General features: G+C 36.5%; 1 protein-coding gene across 3 annotated transcripts in view; it reads right to left on the bottom strand.

Annotated features, from left to right (window-relative positions):
* Positions 1–17,471, bottom strand: part of arhgap15 (Rho GTPase activating protein 15) — a 737,150-nt gene that overhangs the window by 163,864 nt on the left and 555,815 nt on the right. The gene's annotated exons all lie outside the window — the stretch shown is intronic.

Raw genomic sequence — 17,471 nt, 5'->3', positions numbered from 1 at the left:
TGAGACCCATTGGCTACCCTCACCTGGTTTAGTCAGCTTGTCGAAGCCGTTGCCCGGGGTGTGGCCGCTGCCACATGCAAACAGCTACGGGGAGCCACAGGTGAGAGCTGAGTGCCAGGTGGGGACCAAAGGTGGACTAACCACCTTGAAAAGGACGTGACATGTTCCCCCACCAGAGGTGCTACCCCTCTCTGACACCCCATACATGCAATACATAATAATAGAGAAAAAACTGAATTACAGTATATATATATAAAAAAGCTGAATTAAATAAGTAGGGCAAAATAGAAATAAAAAAGTAGCTCATGTGTTCAATGTCCATTCAGAAATCAGATGACAGCGGGGAAGAAGCTGTTCCTGAATTGTTGAGTATGTGCCTTCAGGCTCCTCCCTGATGGTAGCAATGAGAACAAGGCATGACCTGAGTGATGGGGTTCCATAATGATGGATACTGCCTTTTTAAGGCATCACTCCTTGAAGATGTCCTGAATGCTGGGGAGGCTAGTGCCCATGATGGACTCTCTGCAGCTTATTTTGATCTTGTACAGTAGCCCCCTCATAACAGGTGGTGATGCAGCCAGTTAGAATGCTCTCCATGGTACATCTGTAGAAATTTGCGAGTGTCTTTGGTGACGTACCAAATCTCCTCGAACTCCTAATGAAGTATAGCTACTGTCATGGTTTCTTTGTAGCTGCATCAATATGTTGGGCCCAGGATAGATCTTCAGAGATATTGACACTCAGAAATTTGAAATTGCTCACTCTTTCCACTTCTGATTCCTCCCTGAGGACTGGTGTATGTTCCCTCATCTTACCCTTTCTGAAGTCTACAGTCAGAAGACAGGGGTTCCCAACCTCCTTTTTATGCTATGAACCAATACCATTAAGTAAGAAGTCTGTGGACCCCAGTCTGGGAACCCATGCATTAAGGAAAAGACACTAGTTTAGGTATTGGATTACTTAACACTGGTTCTGCAGTAAGGATTCAATATGAATTGACAAGTGACAAGTTAATGGCAACAATGCTTTTGATTATGTTAAAAACTGCAAAGTAAGGAATGTTAGGTGAGTATTTTTGAGCTGATTTTTCCCACAGACTGATAATGTGATCAGCATGCTTCTGTGACATAATTTTGTATGATGCATGGTAATTGTTTCGGGAGCCTCAATTTGTCAACACTCCTAAAACAGCTATTTTGTACAACTGTTACACAGAAAAATGCCATGCAAAGTAATTCACTCTACATGTTTATTTAACCATGAACAATCTCACATGGAATCAATTTATGGTCACACTTCCTAGTTCCTGGTTACACCTCCAACTTCCACTCATATCCACCTCTAATCCTTCTAGGAGCCATGAATTCATTTCCCTACTCTGAATGGAGAACTTTCCAAGAATGGATATGACCTGCTTAATAAACAAGCAGGTTACTTTTAGTAATCTCAAAACAAACTAATTCAAATGAAGATATGGGCGTCCGAAATGTGGATGTAACTTTGAGTTTACTTTAAGCGAGGCGTAACACACATCACGTGATAGTGTGATGATGTATACAATTTTTTCACATTTATACATATAATCAATAATGAATTATTTAAACGAACAAGAATAATTAATCAAACAACATATTTATAAGATAACTTAATTATTAAATACACAATAACTACCATTGCTACTCCCAGCCTTTAACAGCCACCAAAGCCCTATCCCACCTAACTATTCTTTTTAGACTATTGGCATTCTGAGGTCATTAAGCTTTTATGAAATGGTGGGCAATATACTGAATGTTATATTAGTCAGAATATCTGGATAACATTTTGCTAACTGTAAATTCTTTTTATCATCGTTAATTTCTATTGTATTCCTACTTTGAGGGAGTATTTGGGAATTAACATTTCTTGTGGGTATATTAGAACGTTCTGAATAATTATGAGTAGGTGTCATCTTATCACAACAATTAGCTTAAATTAATGCTAATATTTGGAATTTTAGCTGAACAATTGAACATACTGGAATCTATAAATTATCTCATTCATTATTATTTAATTAATTCATTACTTCTCACTTCTTTGCATTATTATATGTGTAAAATATTCCACAAAAGGAAAATGAAAGAAATGAATTTTAGCCTACTACAGTCTTTAGTTTGAACGATGGTGTCGTTATCAGTTAATTTAACAATACTTTTGCATGTGTATTCACTTATCAGTGTAATTAAATCCCTGTTAAACACACCACATGGGTTGTAATAATGCTTAAGAGACTTGTTGACTTTCTGTTACTCCCCCCCAAAAAAAACAATTAATTGAGTTGAAGCATTTTATTCAGTAAATTATTTAATCAACTTTAAATCGTTATTTAAATGAATAATTAAACATTGTGTAATTAACGTTTTGTAACAATGCAATTGGCTCCTACTTAATTAATCTACCATTTTCACAATAAATGAGATGAGATTTGATAGACTCATTTGCAACATCTTCATTTTGGCATCTCGTTGTTCCACTGTATTTATTTGTTTACAATCTTGAAATTTAATTTCAGTAGGAACATCCTAATAGTTTCTAAAACAGGTTGATCTAAGTGTGGAGTAAATGCAGAGCATTTTTAGAAAGTTAACTTTTATATCCACATTGAAAATAGCATTTTATTTGTCAAAACATATATGCCACCTCCACTTGGTGACATGCTATAAGTGTTGTCAAAGACTTGTCCATTTCTTATTGTGTAATCTAACCTTGCCTGTTTCAGGACAGAGAATGGCAGTACATTTTTTTCTTTGTCTTCCACTTTGTTTATGGTCTACCAAGAGTCTCAACCCAAGTAATCGACTGTTTACTGTTCTCCATAGATGCTGCCTAACCTGCTGAATTCCTCCTGCGTTTTGCAACCAAATCTTTGTCTATTAGATCTCCAAAAGATTTTGAATCTGGTTTTGTGGTGCAATAGGATCCGTGTTTAGGTCATTCAATGATTTATTGGAGTCACAGGCACATACTTCAGGGTTCTCTGTTTGCAGCTATTATCCATATATATTAATCCATGGTTGCTACATTTCATTACAATATACCACTTAAGTTTCAGAAGAACAATCTTCGGAATTAAACTAAATGCTCATCATTCACTTTCACTGTATTGATAATCAATTTATTTAGAAACTGAAGCACCACCTCAAAGTTGCTGGTGAACGCAGCAGGCCAGGCAGCATCTCTAGGAAAAGGTCTCGGCCTGAAACGTCGACTGTGCGTCTTCCTAGAGATGCTGCCTGGCCTGCTGCGTTCACCAGCAACTTTGATGTGTGTTGCTTGAATTTCCAGCATCTGCAGAATTCCTGTTATTTAGAAACTGATGTTTATTTGCTCTACTTATTTATCAAAATATATGTATTTAATAATGATGTTATAAATTAATTCTGATTTTCACTGAAAACTTTGCAAGTATAAAAAAGGAAATCTCTAATTAAAGATAACAAATTTTGACTATAAATGTTTTTAGTTCAGAATTATTACTCTAGATTAATTTAGTGTGATTAGAAATTAGTTACTGTAGTTATCTTGACACTTTCATTTTTGAGTTAATTTGTCACTGTGTAACATTAACTTGATTATTCTAAACATCTACCTACTTATTCTACAATTAGTTATCATCATTTTCACCATTTTTAAAAAATGTTAACACATTAGTCATTTCAATTTCTAGTTCATCACCGCTGATATTTTTATCTTCCTGGTAAGTTTAGTTCTCTATCATCGACTGATTAGAAGGCAGAATTTTTTTTCTCATACTATTTTTTGTGACATATTCTGAATCACCTATTGCAGTGATGTTACAGTAGCAATACCTTTTGTTAACTGCTGTTCCAGATTCATTTCCACAGAATCAGCAATTATAATTCATTCTTTGATACTATTGCTAAAAGGCATTGTATAAGAATTACCAGCATAATTCTTTTGGAAATAGCATCTAAGTATGAAATTTCTGCATGTAATTCCATAATATGTCCATTGCCACATGGTGCTTTGCTCACCATTCAGAATGTAGAACTTGTGGAGCTTTGGAATTTGGGTTCTAACATAATTCCATTTATTTGTCAGAACACAAAAGCACTCCACATTATTTGATAAGTGGACCTTCACATCTCCATCTGACCATGTAGATAGAACTATAATTTAAAATTATATCCTGATATCCTAATATCTCAAAAACAAACATCGCTTTGGTTTTGAACTCCAGTTTTTGCTAGATTTTGAGCTCAGACATTAATATCGGGCTGAAATCTACAAATTTATGATGGTAGAGCAATGCCACTAAGCTACATTAATATTAAAAAATAAGGTCTACAGATGTATAAAGATGTAAGATACATGGTATGTTTAGACCCAATTTTTCAACACCATGTAGGTTTATTTGTGATGATAGATTATGAATAAGTATCTGCCTTTATGCCTGGAATCCAAGAGGATAATCATTTCAGGTTTCTGAGAAATGATTTAATTTTGTTTTCATCATGTTTTATTGCTAACAGCAGCTGCTGCACTGAGCGTTGACAAGAATGTGGGATAAGTCCTTACCAAAGAGGTCTTGACTGCAGCAAAATCACTCCAAGATTATCAAGAAATAATCAACAGTTGACCCAAAATAATTTGGTAAATTCTTTGATAACTGTTTTTTGAGGCTCGGGCAGAAAATCCTTAGCTTTGAGAATGTTTAGCCCTCGTCTCCAGCTCAGGAATTTATTTGCCTTATGAGGGGCAAATAAAAATTTTGCACCTTAGAATAGAGAAATTCAAATTGATATCTGAGCCTCTTGAAATTTTGATGCCACAAATTGCAGATTTAGCCAGCAGCATACAAAATCACTAACCCTGCACTTTATACAAAACACTACAAATAGATTAAATAGTAAGATTCTTAAACAAAGATTCTGGGATATAATCTAAAGGCTATAATCTTATCATTATATTTAGAAGTTATGTGCCAGTTTAATTCTACCTTCTAATAGCGATTTTCATTTATACTGAAGCTTCAGTTATTCCATTAAACTCACAGATGTTTTTCATTTCATTCAGTTCATTTTATATCAGAGAATGTATACAGTATAAAAGAGAAAATTTGTACTCTTCACAGACAGCAAGAGGCTCCATAGAATGAATAATGGAACATCAAAGCCCTGAAGCCCCAGCCCTGCCCTACCCACCACAGTAAAATGCTTTCTCAGGCTATGTCCACACTAGACCAGATAATTTTGAAAATGCCAGTTTCGTGTAAAAACGATAGGCATCCACACCAGGCGTTTTCAAAATACCTCCGTCCACATTTGAACAGATATTTGGGCAAATCTCCTCCTACTGGGCATGCGCAGGACACACAGAAAACAAGCGAAGAGGAAACAGTGCATTTGTCCAGTTAGACTAGAAAAAATTTAAAGGAAATTGCCAAATGAAAGACTTGGTGCACGTTTGTCCAGAAACATTTCCTACAGCCATTGTCTCTTCACCGATGAAAGGGACAACAGCTACAACTAAATGCAATAAGGCTTGCTACTGGACAAAAGTGAAATTTGCTGCTACCTCATTTGTTTGCCTTTACTTTTGCCATGTCTTTGTGTATTATTTTGCTGTATTTAACATATGCAATAAAACGAGTTACTGGGCAAAAGTGACAATTGCATCTATTCATGGTTTTCACAAGCAATACATAAATAATTTTACATGAGCGTGGCAGTGGACGAACCCAAGTGCAGAACAAGGGCACGGGGGCAGAGTCGGGAGGCATTATCACCCTAGCGAGCATGGAATCAGTTTCCAGGAGAGTCTTTACCCGAAGATCTTGGGTTTGGAGAGAATCCAGGAGTGATGCGAGACTTAGAACTAACAGCTCTAAGAAGCATGAAACAAGATTACTTACACTAGAGTCAACCAACAAACTGGCAGCTCCTTGTTGTGATCACAGGGTCTTTATCCTGCATTTTCTGATGGAAAGCAGGTGTGTGCAGTTAGTGGAACCTGGGAATGATTGGAATTTAAATGAGGGGATTGAAGCCCAATTCCTGAGGTAAATAGTAAGGTGGGAGATTGCCAGAAGGGACCATGACAAATAAAGCACCTTGTTAAATGTATAAAACATGTCTGCATCAGTGTTATCTTATATTTCCATGCAATGTTACATTAGGTTGTTACACGTCTATTGTCAGAGAAGTACTTGCATAGATAGGTAAACCACCTTCATACAAGCAAGGACAGAAAACAGGGCAAAGTGTGTATATTTATTTATTCAGTAAGCTATGGGTCAAAGTATTTGGTGAGAACATTTCTAACTCTTCTGGCTTCAGTCTCGTTGCCGTCTGTTCTGAAATTGTTAGGTTGTGTGGGGGGGGTTGTGTTCAAGAAAACAATGAAGTGCCGCGCTGCTGCCATCTGTTCCGGCACGTCATGACAGAACCATAGAACCACAGAAACTACAGCACAGAAACAGGCCTTTTGGCCCTTCTTGGCTGTGCCAAACCATTTTCTGCCTAGTCCCACTGACCTGCACACGGACCATATCCCTCCATACACCTCCCATCCATGTATCTGTCCAATTTATTTTTAAATGTTAAAAAGAACCCGCATTTACCACCTCGTCTGGCAGCTCATTCCATACTCCCACCACTCTCTGTGTGAAGAAGCCCCCACTAATGTTCCCTTTAAACTTTTCCCCCCTCACCCTTAACCCATGTCCTCTGGTTTTTTCCTCCCCTTGCCTCAGTGGAAAAAGCCTGCTTGCATTCACTCTATCTATACCCATCATAATTTTATATACCTCTATCAATTCTCCCCTCATTCTTCTACGCTCCAGGGAATAAAGTCCTAACCTATTCAACCTTTCTCTGTAACTGAGTTTCTCAAGTCCCGGCAACAACCCTGTAAACCTTCTCTGCACTCTTTCAACCTTATTTATATCCTTCCTGTAACTTGGTGACCAAAACTGAACACAATACTCCAGATTCGGCCTCACCAATGCCTTATACAACCTCATCATAACATTCCAGCTCTTATACTCAATACTTTGATTAATAAAGGCCAATGTACCAAAAGCTCTCTTTACGACCCTATCTACCTGTGACGCCACTTTTAGGGAATTTTGTATCTGTATTCCCAGATCCCTCTGTTCCACTGCACTCCTCAGTGCCTTATCATTAACCCTGTATGTTGTACCTTGGTTTGTCCTTCCAATGTGCAATATCTCACACTTGTCTGCATTAAACTCCATCTGCCATTTTTCAGCCCATTTTTCCAGCTGGTCCAAGTCCCTCTGCAGGCTCTGAAAACCTTCCTCGCTGTCTACTACACCTCCAATCTTTATATCATCAGCAAATTTGCAGATCCAATTTACCACATTATCATCCAGATCATTGATATAGATGACAAATAACAATGGACCCAGCACTGATCCCTGTGGCACACCACTAGTCACAGCGTTTTAAAAAATATCTGTTTACCCCGTCCACACTACTCTGCACAATCGGCGTTCTCAAATTTACACACTCTGGAGGGCGTTTTAGGAAATCTCTGTTTTCGGGGGAGGAAAACGCTGTTTCAGTGTGGACGGAGGGTCAAGACGAAGAGAAAAAGCTTCAGTTACAGATTTATCTGGTTTAGTGTGGATGTAGACTCAGTATCATATGCATTCGATCATATGTGCTGTGGCATTGTCTTCACCATTCAGTTGATTTCCACTGAATAAAGTTATTCCAGAGAATGGTGCTGCGCAGTTCAGGCAGTCATTAAGATATTAGTGCAAGAGAGAAAAGTATATAAATTAAACTTAATAATAACACCTTTCTTTTTGTTGCCCAGCTGTCCAATTCCCAGTAAGCCTGCATAAATAGTTTTTTTCTGTGTCATACTCTTGAAAACTGCAATTATCAGGTAGTTGAATTCCTCTGTTCCACGCACGAAGTGTTTCTGTACTTGGGACTGTGGAAACAGATGACGAACTAATTGATGCACCACGCTACACATCAGGAAATATATTAGCATTCAAAGTAAACACTTTAAAAGTACATAATGGTTCTAGTATATATATTTTAAGAATTGGCTTGTCTGTCATAAGTTAATTAGATAGTCTGGTTGGAACCAGTCGCACATAAAGACAGTTTAAGACCATTTCCTTTGCCGATGAAATATTACCTACTGATTAGTTTAGCAAACAATGGGATTTGTAGTGTGGTCTGGAAACTGTCTTGCCAAGCTATGTATAAACATAATTTGAAAGGTGCAACATTCTCACAGCCATCCAGGCTTTTAACATGGGTCTGTCAGAAAGGAAACACACGATCCCTTTTAGAAAGATAACTGCTTCTGAAGGTCTCTGGAACTGACTTGGGAAAGGAACAGGATATCTGGCAAATGCAGAACAGTAGTAAACAAAAATTAGTCATTGAAGAGCATGTGCTTTAGTGTATAATGAGATGAGGAAGGTCATGGATTCTCAATCTTGCTCTTTTCTGGCTCCATTTCAGACATCATTACAGGTAGGCGGTATCTATTTTGAGTTGTATCTACCAGTCATTACATTTTCTTAACATTGCAACAAACCAGAGTGCATATTTAATGCAGGAAACAGAAGGAAATGAAGACTTGAACTGAAAGCTTCTGCTGATCCCTACACCCATATCATTTGAGATTTACTTCTCTGAAAATGGAATGCCCCTTGTCATTCACTCATGTGCTTCTATCTAATTTTTGATTTTAAAAAAAATTCCAATTTCCATTCCCATTTTGATGTGTCAATCTATGGCCTCCTTTTGTACTTATTCATTACATAGATGCTGCCTGACCTACTGAGTTCTTCCAGCATTTTGTGCGTGTTACTTTCTGTCTAATTCATTCTGTATTTGTCATAGCACTTACATCAATTTGGCAAGAACCAGAATGGGAAGAGGGTTGGGAGAGAACACGGAAATGTAAGTGAGCGTAACCTGATAATTCAATGCCACTTTTCTCAGCTATTGTTGTGATCTTACTTACATTAGTGGCTACTTCATTGGGTAGCTCCTGTACCTAGTCAAGTGGCTTCTGAGTATATATTGCACACACAAAATGCTGGAGGAATTCAGCAGGCCAGGCAGCATTGATGAAAAAAGTTACAGTTGACATTTCGGACCGAGACCCTTCGGCGGTGTATGGTTGTGGTCTTTTGCTGCTGTAGCACATTCACTTCAAGGTTTGATGTGTTGTGTGCTCAGATGGTCTCCTACACACATTGTTCTAATGTGCGGTTATTTGATATACTGTCAGCTTGAACCAGTCTGGCCATTCTCCTCTGACCTCCGTCATTAACAAGGCATTTTCACACACACAACTGCTGCTGACTGAATTTTTTTTTTGTTTTCTGGACCATTCTCCGTAAGCTCTGGAGATTGCTGTTCACGAAATTCATAGGAGATCAGCAGTTTCTGAGATATTCAAACAACCTTGTCTGGCACCAATAATCACTTTATGGTCAAAGTCACGTAGATCAGATTTCTTCCCCATTCTGATGTTTGGTCTGAGCAACTTTCGAACCTCTTGACCATGTCTGCATGCTTTTATGCATTGAGTTGGGGCCACATAATTGGCTGATTAAATATTTGCATTAATGAGCTGGTTGATGAGTATACCCAATAAAGTAGCCAGTGAGTGTACTCATCAGTTTACACATTGAGAACGAGAGCTGTGAATGTAATCTTAATTCCAACATTTAATCACATAATTCATTTTTATATTTCATTCAGTTCCAAGACAGTGCTATCTCTATACAGAGACATTAAACTGGGATCATTGACACAAATGATTTTTCAGTCTTGATAATATTAATCCCTTAACTAATATATTAACTAGTCATTTATATGACTTGCTGTTTGTTGAACTTTGCTGCACACAAACTGTTTGATGCATTTTCCTGCAGATCAACATGCATACACTTCAAAAGTAATTATTTGGCAATGGAGTGAGACATCCTGATGATGTGAAAGGCCCTTGATCAATATAACTTCTTTCACTGTAGCCTATTCAAATTTAGTTTGAATTAAAGGCCCATATAATACAATTTCACACAGTGGGAAATTTGGGCCTTTAATGAAAACCCAGAGCAAAGGCTAGATGCTTTTGAAGCACACAATGTGAATGCAATGTTCAGTATCAGCTGGAAGAGAGCGATCAACAATGAAAAATGAAGAATGGTCTGTGAATGGCAAGAAAGGAATGCTGCAACAAAATGGACATTCCACTTGTACCCCATGAATGAATGCCCTACAAAATATTGGAAAGGATCTCAGTTTAAAAATCCAACAATTAATCTTGAGTAAAACTCAATATTAAGCACACATTCAGTGATTCAGGAACAGTTTCTTCCTGTCTGTCATCCAATTTCTGAATGGTCATTGAATGCATGAACGCTACCTCATTACTTCTGTATTTCTATTTTTACACTACTTATTTAATTTAACTATTTAACATATATGCATAATTACTGTAATTCACATTTTTTCTCATTACTATGTATTGCATTATACTGCTGCTGCAAAGTCAACAAATTTTACAACATATGCTGGTGATATTAAACCTGATTCTAATTCTGAACTATAAGCCTCCATGTTTGAATATCCATGCATTAGTATAAATGTTTTTACATTTCTCTAAAATTTTTGGAAGCAAAATATTGTTAGTACTCTGTGAAGTATTTATTTTTCAATTCATACCATGCAATAGTAAGGGTATTTGCATGTAAGTAATTATGATTAAAATATTTTTAGAAGTCCAAGAAAAGACCAGCTGATTCATCAGATCTGTTCCATGTCCACTAAGCAACTGGGTTCAGCTCCGTTAGGCAAGAAACCACCTGGGTAGGCCGGGTAGATAAAAAAAAACACAGAAATCTCTATAGCAACTTCTTAAGATAATAAAGGAGCTCTTTCAGCAACTGTGAATTCATATGTTTCTTTTTATTTTCTAGCTTGTTCCTTGAGTTCAAATCAAGATAATTCTGGGGATATTCTCAATAAGTTTAACATGAATCATCTTTTTTTGACTGGGAATATCCTGTACAGCATCAGCTCTTGTACAGTGTCATGGTAATGAGAGTGGTATATTGATTTATTTATCAGTTAATTTCCATTCTTACAATGCTTACACCAAATGAAAACACTGGAGTTGAAGGACTTCATTTACATGGACAAACTAGAGATGTTGATTATCAGACTACAGAGGTTTTAAGGAGATTTAAGAGAGTTTTTATAAATAAATGTGTGAGAAAATTTCTTTGGAAAGGTAAAGTGTCAAGAATATCATTGGAAAAACTGACATGTAAATTTGGGTTAGGAGGATTACAACTTCCAAACTTTAAAAACTACTATAAAGCAAATCAACTTAGATTTATTGCATCCTTTTTCGATGATCAAAAACCAGCATGGATTAAAATAGAACTAGACAAGATAGGAGAAAATAAACCTGAAGATTTTATATATAAATGGGAATCTAAATGGATACGGGAAAAGAAAGAATCTCCTATATTAACACATTTGATTGATCTATGGAATAAGATAAATGTTGATAAGGAAACACAGAAATCTCTATTAGCAAGGAGACCTTTGTTCCAAAACAGACTTATTCCTTTTACAATGGATAATCAACTTTTATATAATTGGTACCAAAAAGGGATTAAATTTATAGGAGACTGTTTTGAGCGAGGTATATTGAGTCATTTGAACAATTAAAGGATAAATATAAAATATCTAATAATACTTTCTTTTGTTACTTTCAATTAAGGGCTTACTTAATAGGTAAGCTGGGTCAAACAATGTTTTTGCCAAAGCCTAATGAAATTGAAATTTTAATTCAAAAAGGGAAAATTAAAAAATTTATTTCTTGTATGTATAATTTGATTCAAGAACAGACAGTTAAACAAGGAATCCATAAGTCAAAGCAAAAATGGGAAACAGATCTGAATATTAATATTGATGAAACAAATTGGTCAAGACTTTGTCTTGACAGTATGACAAATACAATAAATGTTCGACTTAGATTAGTACAATATAATTTTTTACACCAATTATATATTACACCACAAAAAATAAATAGATTAAATTCAAATCTATCTGATAAATGTTTTCGGTGTAATCAAGAAATTGGTACTTTTTTACATTCTACTTGGTCTTGTTTTAAAATTCAACCCTTTTGGATAAATTTAAGAGTCTTATTGGAACAAATTACTGGAATTCAACTTCCACATAACCCTGTATTATTTCTATTAGGTGATATTGAAGGGATAAAACCGAAACTTAAATTGAATAAATATCAGAAAGAATTTATAAAAATTGCATTGGCAGTAGCTAAGAAGACTATAGCAGTTACTTGGAAATCTGATTCATATTTAGGTATGGATTGTTGGAATAATGAAATGGCTAGTTCTATTCCACTTGAAAAAATTACTTATAATTTAAGAGATAAATATGTAACATTTTTGAATATTTGGCGCCCTTATTTACAAAAGATAGGATGGCATATTTAAGTGCTCCGATAAAGATTTTGGTTACTTGGGGAAAGTAACGAATAATTATACCAAATTTATTTTGAATCCCATGGAGCATGTGGAAACCTTCCAATAACCAGGCGGTTCTTTTCTTTTTTTTCTCTTTCTTTCTTTTTAGGTAGGACTATATATGGGGGGGGGAGGGTTAAGGGGAGGGGGGGTAGATTTTATCTTTTCATGTATTCTTTTTGAAAATTTAATAAAAATTATATTAAAAAAGAGAGTTTTTATGATTAGAGACTTTGATGAACACAGAAGGTAAACTGCATCCAATGGCAAGACTGTTTGGTAACTAAAGGAGAACATGTTTAAGATAATTGGTCATAGAATAAGATGCAAGATAAGAGGACTTTTTAACATTTGCAGTTACACTGTTTATGGTTTGAAGGAGATGTGATTTGAAAGATTTAATAGTTCATGAAGGGGGAAGACATGGGATTATTTGGATTGTTTTTGAAAAAATGCCACTCCAAACTTGATGGAGCAAATGCCCTTCTATACATTATGATTGAAAGAAGTATTCCTGCCGCCTTATAGGAAGAGTGTGGGGGAGTCACATTCAGAGCATGAGTTGCAGTTTATAGAAAATCAACCTACAACATTTCAAGGAGGAGGAGACAGACTAATAACCAATGAGCCAAGCAGAGGCATTTTTGGACAAGTAATGTAGTGGAGCTAGAAGTTGGACCACCATGGGGAATTCAGGAAAGACAGCACGAAGAAAGGAATAGCCTGTGTTGTAACTGTACGCAGAATATTGCTGTGAGTGATGGGTCAAGTAACACAACCCACACCCCACACTTAGGTTAAGTATTTATCCATTGGAAAGTAAGCTCTGTTGTGTATTTAATATTATGTATTAATATTATTAATATTGTGTATTATATATATATAGTTTGATTAAACATTCTTGTGCATTTAAATAAATAATTACAGGTGATATATATAAATATGTGAATTACATACATCACCACGCTACCACCTGATATTTGCGTGCCTCACTCAAAGTAAACATGAAGGTAGACCCACATTTCAGACTCCTGTGTCTTCTTTTGAATTAGTTTAATGTTTTGAAGTTACAAAACATAATAGACAAAAAGTTCAATTATTAACTAGTACAAAAGAGAACACCATATGCTCTGTTAATGCCGTTTTACTTGACCAGTATTATACTGGAGCCTCCAATACATAATCACAGGAAATTTCATTTATCCAATATTTATGCATCTGGACTCCTTATGTAATGAGCAATATATTTCTAAGAATGTTGAACAATTTCATTTTTTACAAAAAATGTGTGAAATATTATTTTTAGTTTATTTTCATTTCTGCATAAAGGCAATGTGGTTATAGACTGATAGGCAGCAAAATCTTCAAAGAAAACGTTGCTGCTGATCAGTCTACAACCAAGTTGCCTTTATGTATCAATGTAAATAAACGAAACATGTCATTTACATTAATGCAGTTTGGCTTTTAAAGCTAGAATTGTAGTTTAAAACATTTTTCTATATTCGGGTGAGGAAATGTCCTGTTAGATCAGCAATTTATTTAAAAGTTCATGTTTAGAAAACTAGTGTGCGATGTACCATAGTTAATTTAAGCATATCTCATGCAGATGGCATAGTCATACAACTGACACGATCTCTCCCTCCCCCATGTACCCGCCCACAATCATTCCTCAGGATGCTGGATGTCTAAGGATATACTGCAAATTGCTTTGTTTTAGCTGGTTCCCCAAGAAACAAACTGCACCTGAGTGGCAGTACTCTCATTGACTGTAATGAAAAAATACTGGTATTTAAGTCAACTTTCTCACAGTTCCTACTCTGACAACAATAATGCAGATGATGCAAGAAGGCTATGTGTATGCAATGAATTATACTCTGTTACTTTCCATTGAAGGATAGTGGAAGCAGATTTCATACTAACTCTCAAAATGAAATTTGAAAATAAGTGAAAGTGAAGTGTTTGCAGGTCAAAAGGAAAGTACACGATAGTGGAAACAGTTAGATCATTATTCCAGAAAAAAACTACATTGACATGATGGGATGAAAGTCCTCTTTTTAGATTGTTCTATTTTGTGATTTCACTATCATGGAAAAGTATGAATTTTAACTTTGTTAACCAAATGGATGCAGAGATGAGTAGAAACAATTGATTCAACTGAGGACATACAAACTGAATTACATTTGTTTAAAAATAAGTAGGAGTGAGGAAAAGAATATGGCAGATGGGTGCTTCTTTCCTGATTGGATGAGTAGGCTATTTCATAGACCATAGAACCTAGAGTGGTACAGGCGCATCAGTCCGTGAAGTTCTGCTGATCTTTTAATCTACTCCAAGGTTAATCTACCCCTTCTCACCTACATAGCCTTCCATTTTTCTTTCATCCATGTGCCTATTGGAAAGGGACTGTAGTAGGGATGACAGGAGAACAACAATGGCCTGAGTTTCGGGGTATAGTTCGGATGGCACAGGATAGATACATCCCAAAGAAGAAGTATTCTAAAGGGAAGATGAGGCAACTGTGGCTGACTTGGGAAGTTAAAGACAGCATAAAAGCAAAGGAGAGGGCATACAATATAACAAATATTGGTGTGAATGTAGAGAATTGGGAAGCTTTCAAAAACCAACAGAAAGCAATTAAAAAAACCATAACCAGAGAAAAGATGAAATATGAAGAGCAGCTAGTCAACAATTTATTAAAGGATACCAAAAGGTTTTTCAAATATATGAAGAGTAAAAGAGAGGCGAGAGTAAATATCGGACTGCTAGAAAATAATGCTGGAGAGGAGATGATGAGTGTCAAACCAATGGTGGAGGAACTTAATAAGTATTTTGCATCAGTCTTCCCTATGGAAGACACCAACAGTATACCATATGTTCGAGATTGTCAAGGTCAGAAGTGAGTTGTTGCTATTACAAAGGAGAAGGTACTCTGGAAGATGAAAGATCTGAAGGTAAATAAATCACCTGGATCAGATAGACTGCAGCCCAATATTCTGAAACACGTAGCTGAGGCATTAGTAATGATCTTTTAAGAATCACTAGATTCTGGAATGGTTTTGGAGGACTGAAAAATTGCAAATATAACTCCACTGTTGAAGAAGGGAGGGAAGCAGAAGAAAGGAAATTATAGGCCAGATACCTTGACGTTACTGGTTGGGAAGGTGTTGGAGTCCATTATTAAGGATGAGGTTTCAGGGTACTTGGAGGCACATTATAAAATAGGCCAAAGTCAGCATGGTTTCCTTAAGGGGAAATCTTGCCTGATAAATTTGTTGGAATCCTTTGAGGAAGTAACATGTAAGATAGGAAAAGAGGAGTCAGTAGATGTTGTGTACTTGGATTTTCAAAGGACGTTGGCAAGGTGTCTGTTTAACAAGACAAGACCCATGACATTACAGGAAAGATACCAACATGGATAGGAGATTGGCTGACTGGCAAAAGACAAAGAGAGGGAATAAAGGTGGACTATTCTGGTTGGCTTCTGGTGACTAGAAATGTTTCACAGGGGTCGGTTTTTGGGACTGCTTCTTTTCACATTACATGTCAATGATTCGGGCAAGGAAATTGATGGCTTTGTAGACAGTTTTGTGGATGATACGAAGATATGTGGAGGGGCAAGTAGTGTTGAGGAAGCAAGGAGTCTGCAGATGGACTTTGACAGATTGGAAGAATGGACAAATAAATGGCAGATGGAATTCAGTGTAGGGAAGTGTATGATCATGCACTTTGGTAGAAGGTATAAAGATATAGACTATTTTCTAAATAGAGAGAAAATTCAAAATCGGAAATGCAAAGGGACTAGGAAGCCTTGGTGCATGATTTCATCAAGGTTAATTTACAGCTTGAGTCTGTGGCAAGGAAAGCAAATGCAATGTTAGTAATCACTTCAAGAGAACTTCAATATAACAGCAAGGATGTAATGCTGAGGCTTTATAAGATATTGGTCTGACAACACAGAGTATTATGAATAGTTTTGGTCCCCTTAACTAAGAAAAGATATGCTGGCATTGGAGAGATTCCAGAAGAGCAGCACGAGGATCATTCCAGGAATAAATAGGTTAACATATGAGGAGTGCATGATTGCTCTGGGCCTGTACTTGCTGGAGTTTAGAAGTATGATGGGGTTCCTAATGAAACCCATTGAATATTGAGAGGTCTGGATATAGTGGATGTCAAGAGGATATTTGTTATAATAGTTGAGTCCAGGACCAGAGGGCACAGCCTCCGAATAGATGGATGTCCATTTAGAACAGAAACGAGGAGGAATTTCTTTCGCCACAGAGTAGTGAATACGTGGAATTTATTGTCATAGACATTAAGCCATGTCCCTGAGGTTGGCAGAGTCTTGATTAGGTTATGGGGAAAAGGCAAGAGAATGGGGTTTAGTGGGATAATAACTCCAACATGATGGAATGGTGAAGCAGTCTTGATGGGCTGAATGGCTTAATTCTGCTGATATTTCTTATGGTCTATCTAGAAATCACTTCAATTTCCTTAACATATCTGCCTCTAGTACCATCCCTGGCAGTGCATTCCATGCATTTATTACTCTCTGTGTAAAGACACGCCTCTGATAATTCCCCTATACAACCTTCTAATCATCTTAAAAGTATGCCCTCTTGTATTAGCCATTACCACCCTCCTAAAAGGTACTGGCAGTTCACCCTATCTGTTTCTATGTCTCTTATCATCTTATACACCTCCATCAAGTTACTTATCATCTTCCACTGTTTCAAAGGGAAAAGGCCTAGCTTCCTCAACCTATCCTCATTCATGTTAAGTGGTTTATCTGTATTAACTGTGTCAAATGCCTTGCACAAGGCATAATTATGGACAAAGCAAAATGACAAATCCACACAGCACAAATCAAGGCTCCTAAACATACATAGATCCATGCAAATCAAGC

Source organism: Mobula birostris, chromosome 5, assembly GCF_030028105.1.
Source record: "Mobula birostris isolate sMobBir1 chromosome 5, sMobBir1.hap1, whole genome shotgun sequence".
NCBI classification, from domain to species: Eukaryota; Metazoa; Chordata; class Chondrichthyes; order Myliobatiformes; family Myliobatidae; genus Mobula; species Mobula birostris.
Note: the sequence above shows the minus strand (reverse complement) of the source record. Positions and strands in the feature narration are given on the sequence as shown.